Raw genomic sequence first — 10000 nt, 5'->3', positions numbered from 1 at the left:
CATTTATTATAATTCCAGCATTTTAATACACGGGTTCGGAATCCTGAAGTGAAAAAATAAGGAGCAGGTACTGGTTTAAAAGAAAGATCTGAATACGTGTGTATGAAATTGTAGCTGACAAATTTGATACATACTTATCAGATCTCTATCTGGGAATGTTATATTCCCTTGTCCGGTTCTATATTAGGTGAAAGTTGCTGTTATTGTTTATTATTATTATGATGATGATTATTATTATTATTATTATTATTATTATTATTATTATTATTATTATTATTATTATTATTATTATTATTATTATTATTATTATTATTATTGTAGTTGTTGTTGAATATGATGATATCATTTCTTCAGAGAGAAAAATATTGTTATTGACCAGGAAAGGACTAATATAAACTCTTGATCTATCGAACTATATCGCCCACATACTTGCTGTCTTCTTTATTCTATATATTATTAGACCTGTTGTCTCTTCGTGGGGATTTGTTTGGTCATTGTTCTCTAAAATTATTATCATACTTAGCGATATTTTGCGATGATTTCCCGCACATGTTTTTATAGATCCCCTTCGATGGACCCAAGTTGTTCTTTATCAGGTCCTCATGTGGTCACTTTTTCGATTTTTTGTCTGTATTAATAAATAGTATTTCTTGCTCCTTCCAGTATTTGTCAAGTCTATTTTAAAACGAATTCAACCTTCTTGCGCATACGATTTCATCAAGCAAACTATTCCACAGCTGAACAACTCCCGCATTAAAAGTATACTTTCTCATATTATATGTCTTGTCCTTTTGTGGACAAAGCTTCCTACTGTTCCCGCTTGTCTCATATCCGGGTATATCTTCAAACAATACAACAAATACTAGCATCCCTGTCACAATTCCCATTTGATTTGTATACTTCTATCATATCAAAAACCTAAGACCCCATTAGTTTTCTGTAATCATCATAGTGTGCTTTTGCAAAGGATTACTTATTTTCGCCTCTTTTATAATATTATTATCTTTCTGTTGAATGTCCGTTTGTTATGTACTAGATTTTATGATTACGCTATTGGCTACATCGTCTTGCCACTGCCATTATCGCCGTCAACTGACAAAACATACTATTTTCATTTGTGACCCGCAGCCTCAATCTGGTATTACGTCGGGTGGAACAAAATAACGATTAGTGCATTCGAAGTTAAAGAGATCAGAACTATGACAATTTTAATTCAGTGCTAATTAGACATTTATAATCCTTCTCTATCTTTCAGATATTTACAATAATTTACGGTGCCTTATATCCCCCTTATATCTACATTCCAACATGTTTTCTGTCTTTGACTTGGAATGAGATTACTTGATTTTGCCATGGTCCTGGCGGATACCCTTGCTGGGAGGGAAACAGTCATATGAATAATTAGAGTTTTAGGAGATGATATTTTTTGTCTTGTAAGCAAGACGCATAATAACAGAGGCATATAGGTATTAAAATTGTCCCACCAATCAGGAGCCCTGTGGTTTAATCTGACATGGCGGTTTTTTGCAACAAAAAAAATCCCAAATTTTGCAAGCTAAAAACAGCAAAATTTGCAAAAAAAAAATTGAAAAAATTTGCGATTAATTTTCCTAAAAACCCATAATTTGTTCATGAAAGAGAAAGGTATTTGTTTGTTTTTAAGGGTTTCACGGCGCTTGCAACAAATGTAAGGTCATATCAGCGCCAGTAAAAAGGAAGAAAATGAGATCTAGTAAAAAGTTCTAGAATTACAATTAAAGGACCCAAGAAAAAGGAATAACACGCTATCAGTGTACTTATTTTGAGATTATATAAATGTTTCATCTTGCCACAAGCACAGGTCCCCCAGTGGTGATAATGACAATTTGTCAAAAAGGAGGAATATCTACCGGCCTGTCAGTCAAGCCCAAATCTAATGCAAATATAACATAGCTATTCATAGTTATTTAATATATTATTAGTCCTAAAGCACTTCTGATCATTAGACACATCCTGACCTTTTGCAAATATAATTTAATGAATTTTCATTTCCAATTAAACATTTTAGAGGCCTATAATGTCGCCCACTATATCAAGAGATTATGATAAACTTTTGGCCAAAAGACCAGGAGGTATTTGTTTTTACATAACAAACCCGGCTAGTGTCTGTATTATTGCAACCTTGTGATGATGCAGCTTATAAATAAGAATCTTTAATCAATTGCAAAACATATTCCATCAACAAAGCAAATTTAAATTAGCCTTTAAACAATCATTTCTTAAATCGATCAGCCTAACGTATTATCTCTCTATTACCAAATTATGATATCTAAAAACATATTATGCTGGGAGGGGATCCTGACCTCCCACAGTGGGCAGGGAGGTACATGCTGTGTCTTCTATCCCCCTATACCCGTTTTCCAATTGTTTCCTGTCATTGTCTTGGAATGAGATTACTTAGTTTTGTCATGATCCTTGCCGGAGTTCCTTGGCTGGGGGGGGGGGGGGGGGGGGGGGGGGGGGGGGCAGTCGAATGTATAGTTATAGTTTTGGGAGATGATATTTTTTCCTTGTAAATCATCTCTCTGTTATACATTGTATTATGTTTAGTTAACATATTATATTATATGATTGGTAAACATTTGACTGTATTCCTCTTAGTTGGGTAATTGACGGTGTGCTCTTGGAATCTACACCTGTTCCCTATTTGAACCATTTCCCCTTTGTCTTACCTTTTCTTTTGTGCTTTAATTGTAATTCTAGAACTTTTTACTATTCCATTTTCTTCCTTTTTACTGGAGCTGATATGACCTATAAAACTTATAAAATCGTCAAATGTACTATCATGCTACAGCTAAAAAGTACACAAATATTTACACCCATTTGCTCCATCCCCTTCCCTTTCGATCATCTTCTCATCCATGGCCACCATGTGTCTTGTGCTACTTTTGACATTTGGGGCCAGTGTGTCTAGACTAACGTCATAAATAAAGTAGTGTCACCAAAATTCATGCAACTGAGCAGAGGTGTCAAAAAATGATAGAAGGCATATTGTTTTTTCCCCCCTGAACTACCACATAGCAGAAAATGTTTGACATGACAAAAACAACGGAACATTTATGAAAAAATCCTAAAATCCCAGAATTCCGTGGAAGAATATCATCACTGGTCCCCACAATAGTTAAAAAAAATATATATTTCTTTTTTTTTTCAAAATCTCGAAAATTTGCAAAAATTTGCAAAAAATTGCAAATTTTGCGGCCGCAATGCAAATCAGCGATTTTTGCCATTTTTTGTGGCCGCAAGCGATGCAAAAAAAAACAAAAAACACGAAAACACACAAAAAAAAACAAAAACGAATGTATAGTTATAGTTTTGGGAGATGATATTTTTTCCTTGTAAATCATCTCTCTGTTATACATTGTATTATGTTTAGTTAACATATTATATTATATGATTGGTAAACATTTGATTGTATTCCTCTTGGGTAATTGACGGTGTGCTCTTGGAATCTACACCTGTTCCCTATTTGAACCAATTCCCCTTTGTCTTACCTTTTCTTTTGTGCTTTAATTGTAATTCGAGAACTTTTTACTATTCCATTTTCTTCCTTTTTACTGGAGCTGATATGACCTATAAAACTTATAAAATCGTCAAATGTACTATCATGCTACAGCTAAAAAGTACACAAATATTTACACCCATTTGCTCTATCCCCTTTCCTTTCGATCATCTTCTCATTCATGGCCCCCATGTGTCTTGTGCTACTTGTGACATTTGGCGCCAGTGTGTCTAGACTAACGTCATAAATAAAGGAGTGTCACCAAAATTCATGCAACTGAGCAGAGGTGTCAAAAAATGATAGAAGCATATTGTTTCCCCCCCCCCCCCCCCCCTGAACTACCACATAGCAGAAAATGTTTGACATGACAAAAACAACGGAACATTTATGAAAAAATCCTAAAATCCCAGAATTCCGTGGAAGAATATCATCACTGGTCCCCACAATATTTTTAAAAAATATATTTCTTTTTTTTTTTCAAAATCTCGAAAATTTGCAAAAATTTGCAAAAAATTGCAAATTTTGCGGCCGCAATGCAAATCAGCGATTTTTTGCCATTTTTTGTGGCCGCAAGCGATGCAAAAAAAACAAAAACAAAAACAAACTGCCATGAAAATTTAATGGTAGCACGTCTGACCGGTAATCGAAAGGCCCGAGGTTCGATCCCCAGTCGAGGTAGTCTGATTTTTTGGGATGGTTTTTTGCTTGCATTTTTTTTCTTGCTTTGTCTTGCACCTTTCATACACACGTGTTTAGAAGTCTGCATGGGAGGTTTGCGCACGATGTTTTATTTAATTTTGGGCGGATCAGACCTCTGATGACAACGTTGTCACCAGCGGTCTGATCCGCCCAAAAGTTAATAAAACGTGGTACGCAAAGCTCGTAGATGTAGACTTCAGAGTTTAGATCCGCAGATCACGAAAATCCGAGACTTCAGAGGTTTGATCCGCCGACCATCGATATAAAATGATTTGTAAACTTTTGAGTGTGTTGCTCTTAGTGGGGACATGTGCTTCTCTCAGGATTAGACTTTTAGGTGATCTCCAACTAATTACACTGATAGTGTACTCTTTGAATCTACATCTGTTCCCCATTTGAACTAATTCCCCTTTTTCTTACTTTTCCTTAGGGGTGTTAATTATACTCGTTAGAAGATTTCAACAAAAACAAAGATTAGCATAATAATAATAATAATAATAATAATGATAATAATAATAATGATAATAATAATAATAATAATAATAATAATAATAATAATAATAATAATAATAATAATAATAATAATAATAATAATAATAATAATAATAATAATGCTGAAAACTTATAAAGCGATATAACTCCGAGACACCAGACTCTAAGCGCTTAAATTACAAATTACTTTGGCTGACACATACTCATTCACACACACAAGCATACACACACATAAACACACACACACACACACCCAGACACACAACTCACAATAGAAACCAGACAGACCTATCTTGCTTCTCATAACATCTAGTAAAGACGAAACAGATATGTTTTAAGCGAACGTTTAAAAATAGACAAAGATTCTTTTTCACGAATGCTCTGTGGTAAGGCGTTCCAAACAGAGGGTCCGAAATGAGAAAAGGATCTCATTCCAGCATTTTTCCGTAATCGAGGGACAACTAGTTTGGCGGAATCACTGGCCGAACGTAAGGGGCGGGGTTTTGAATATATTTCAATTAGTTCCGAAATGTAGGAAGGGCAGTACCTTCAAGACAACGATACACTAAAGTACAAGCTTTGAATTTAATCCTTTTCTCAACAGGCAGCCAGTGCAGGTCATGAAGCAGAGGTCTGACAGAATCGCACCTACGCTTCATGAATACTAGCCTGGCAGCGCTGTTTTGGACAATCTGAAGACGTCTCAGATTATATTGCGAAACGCCAAACAACAGCATTGCAATAATCCCATTTCGATAGTACGAGGGACACAACCAGGTGTTTGGTCACATCCTCAGATATGAACCGTCTAATGGAAGCAATCTTTTTTAGTTGGAAAAAGAGAGATCTAACCAAATTATTAACCCGATGCTCCATCGACAGTCCAGAGTCTAAGAATGTGCCAAGGTTTTTCACTTTATCAACAATTTGAATGGAGGCATCCCCCAGCTTCAAATCTGTTTCACTTTTCCACTTCCTGTTCCCAACATACAGCACCTCTGTCTTATCATCATTTAGTTTCAGTCTGTTCTCATTCATCCATTTCTTAACACCTTGGATACAATTCTTACTATTGGCTGATACTTCTTGTAGATTTCTCGTATTGGAAACGCAGTACAATTGCGTATCATCAGCATATTGGTGGTAAGACAGACCGAAACTTCTGATGATTTTAGACAGAGGTCCAACGTACAGAACAAAAAGAGTACATTCAAGAGTAATGTGTTATCAGTTCTTTTTAAGTGGAGCAGAATCTTGGAAATCAACAAAAACCGTTTGTTGCAGATTAGATATTTTCCAAAACAAATGTCTACGAAAAATCTTCCACATTTTCTGGCCCCACAAGATATTAACTAATGATCTTCTACAAAAAGCTGACATGATCTCCATTTCTGAAACAGTCAAATCAAAAAGATGGAGATGGATTGGCCATGTTTGTCGGATGAAGGAGGGAGAAATCCTTAAAACAGCGCTCAGATGGACAACGCAGAATAAATGCAATAGGGGAAGACGACTGGAAACTTGAAGAAGATCGGTGGAAAGAGAGATGATATCCTTCGGTTGACCTGGGGTTAGGTCCGGAAGCTGGCAGAAGACAGAAATCACTGGCGCTCCTTACTGTAGACCTTATGTATTTATGAAATACCAAAGAGGAGTAAGTAAGTTACAAATTCCTCGGTCCTTCATAGAGTTCTGTACTGATATCTGAGTCGCCTGTTCTCGATAACCATAATGCCCACGGAGCTTAAAATCATCCCGGTTTCCACAGCATTAAACGAACAATAAATAACAGTTGATGGGACGCTGTTTTAGAGTCCCAAGGGTGTCATTTCACGTCTTGCACATTAAATATTTCTGTTAGATTTGCCCATATTGTGATTGTGAAGCGTTTGAGGCATATTTAATTGCGCCACATAGAAGTTCATGTTCTTTCTATGCGATATGCAATGAAAGTACTCTCTGCCAGATAAAAGCTACTAATCACTGTTAGATGGACACAAGGATCAGAGAAAATTCTCGACTGCACCCTGGATGGATCCCGGTCCCTTTGTGATTGAAATTCTACCAACTGAGGTGTCGTGATTCCGAAGTCGTTTCCTAAGAATCCTCCCAACTGAAATCGCTGTCCGCACCTCTCCAACTTGATCATTCGTTCACACACTGAAACCTAGCAGCTTATCTGTCAGATTATGAGTTCCGTCCCCGTTTATTGTATTATTTACAGTTAGTTAAATATATTTTATAAAGTTCCAGGAATCTCTCTCTCTCTCTCTCTCTCTCTCTCTCTCTCTCTCTCTCTCTCTCTCTCTCTCTCTCTCTCTCTCTCTCTCTCTCGCCGTTGCTCGACTCAGTGCTCCTGCAAATAATAGAAGTTACCATCAGCAAACTACTCTACTACTACAGCCACAACCACATCATCATTACTACTACCACAGCAACCTCCATATTGTTATCAAAACTATAGCAACCACCACCACCTTTACATCATCATCCTCCTCGTCATCATCGCTACCACGGACACTACTACAACCATAACCATCACATCATCATACAGTGGAAACCATTTATAACAGGCCCGGTTATAACAGGGATCGGGTATAACAGGGACTTTTCAAATCCCCGTTTTCTACCTCTCTTTGTCTCTATTAAAAATCATCGGCTATAGCATGGCCTCACATGAACCAAATCGGCTATAACAGGGACAATGCCTTTTCACACGGGAACAATCAAGAAGGAAAACTGCTAAATTTTAGGCCTTGTCGCACGGTGAGGAACATATATAACACAGGACTAGATACGACAACAGGGGGAATACGTCATCAAAAGTGGCTAGTGAGAGGTCGAGCGCCGCCATTTTATTTTTTATGCAACCAGGGACGCTGTGCGATTAAATCTTTATATTAATTACTTTGATTGAGCTCGATCAACCTTGATTTGTGGACGGACTTCAATCAAGGATTTCTTTTTAAAAAAAACAATGACTATGATATGGTCCCATTCAATTTCCCCTTTTAAATAATAATAATATAATATTATGTTCATTTTTAACAATTTTTGTCTGACTAAGGAGGGATAGTACCTTTGGGTGGGGGCACATGCCTGAAGCCAACTGGTTCCAACTTGTCTTTTATTTCATTGATGAATAATAAAGTTTGAAATAAATTTTTAAAAAAGGTAAAAAAAAAAAAGTTATATCTAGATCTACACATGTATTATAATTTGCATTACGCACAATCCCTGTCGCATGCAGTTTTTTTGGCAAGGGAGGTAATCGATGTATTAGATCACTTGAAAAAGTCAATTATGTGCTTATTTACATTGTATTTCTGATGTAACAGGGATCGGCTATAACAGGACTTTTGCTCTGGTCCCACCATCCCTGTTATATCAGGTTTCCACTGTAATTACTACCACTACTATAGCTACCACATCGTTATCAAAACTACAGCAACCGCCACCACCATTACATCATTATCATTAATTACTACCACTACTCCGTCATCAACACCATCTCAACAATCACAACCACCACATCAACACCACCATCACTACATAACAACAGACACATCGTCATCGTCAACGAAACGCAAAATAATAATAATAGTAATAATTTAAAAAAATAAATTAACAAAGTAATATTAATAATAATGATAATGTAGTTTATTTATATTTTGAAGCAACAGGACCCCAATGTCGGGATAAAACAGATGGCAAGAAGAGATTTTAAAGTTCGTGCGTCTCAAAATTCCGCTATTTAGAGGATTTCCACTGTTTCAAGTCTTCTTCTATTTCCTTCAGCTTGGGGTCCCGGCCATTCGTAGTACATGTTCAAAAATCATTGTAAACAGTCTGGTTGCAATTGATTTATTCGTGTTTATTAGTTCTTTAACATTTCCCCTTTTATTGTATGCATTGTATGTTAATAAATAAATATTACTACTCCTAGTATTGTCATCAGTGAGGGCATAGTGCTCCACTTTAGTTATGGTAAAATGCGCGTTCCATAGAAGCTACGAAATATTCCTCCTTTTTAATAATTCTGACTTAAGACCTATGAACGTTAAAATGATCAGAAATATCAGTTTGTTGGGGGGGGGGGGGGGGGGGGGGGTTCTGTCACTTTAAGAAATTATATTAATTCTGCCCATTCAAACATATAAACTCAACCAAAGTCATATATTGAGTTTGACTATAGAATAATTATTTGGTATCTGTATCATCCTGACGCTCACTAATGTTTTGAGTCGATGGGTGACAAATTTGGAAAAATGTTATATTATACAATGCATAAAGCAGTTCTTTTATTTGTAGAGACAAGTACGAGGGTAAAATTCCTTTTAAAATCAAGGCATTCATAATATCGTACAGCTGGCGTACAACGGCTTCAGTTGCAACGGGAGCTCGGCCACAACGGGAAATTAAAAAAATTCCCGTTATGCGGCCTATTTAACTCATATAAATTATACATGGTTATAACGAGGAAATATTTCTTGGAACACGGCTACAACGGGGTTGTAAGTTGCAAGTTCAGTTATTGCAAAGCGATAACTACTTTGCGTTTTGAACTCATTATATTCTAAGGGCAACATATAACAAGTCTAATATGTTGGACTATTGATGTGATGGGTTTAGGTAAAATACTTACCTCTTCTCACCGCCAGATGAATCGTTTGAAAACACAAAACAACTGTGTAGCCTATATAGTTTATTAATACATTGCGCTTCGTTTAAAGACGCATAGCATCCACCAGCCGGGTATAACGTACCAACATACAAAACAATATATAACCTTAAACATTTATAATCTGATTAGTTCAATTAAGGGGGGGGGGGGGGGGGGGGAGCGACATTAAAAAGGATGAATTATGACCCAGTTTGCTAAAATTCGATTTTTGGTGTGATGTTGTCATGTGACCATTTATCTGCATAAAATATTGCATGAGAACTTCATCTTCCGTTTTTTTCGACTCAAAATAACGTATTTTGTGACCATAGTATGGTTAAATCCTGCCCATTTTTAGTTTCAGTGGACTGATTTCATGAAAGAATATCAAATAGTCTTTATAACTAAGTAAAAGCAAAAACATGTCAATGAAAAGTAAAAACTCTCCTCTATCTTCTACAACCAATCACTTTGTTCTTAATTATGTCATGTGGTCACAATCCAATCAGAGAGCGAGAGGAGAGTTTTTCCCTAAGTTCGTTTACTTTGACTTTTAAATGCGTTTTTCTCAAAACTGCAATTTTCGTCACTAAAAACCTCAGTTT

The sequence above is a fragment of the Berghia stephanieae genome, chromosome 7 (assembly GCF_034508935.2).
Source record: "Berghia stephanieae isolate SIO BIC M18660-M18661 chromosome 7, UCSD_Bste_1.3, whole genome shotgun sequence".
NCBI lineage: Eukaryota > Metazoa > Mollusca > Gastropoda > Nudibranchia > Aeolidiidae > Berghia > Berghia stephanieae.
The sequence above is the reverse complement of the archived record's forward strand: the minus strand, read 5'-3'. Positions refer to the sequence as shown.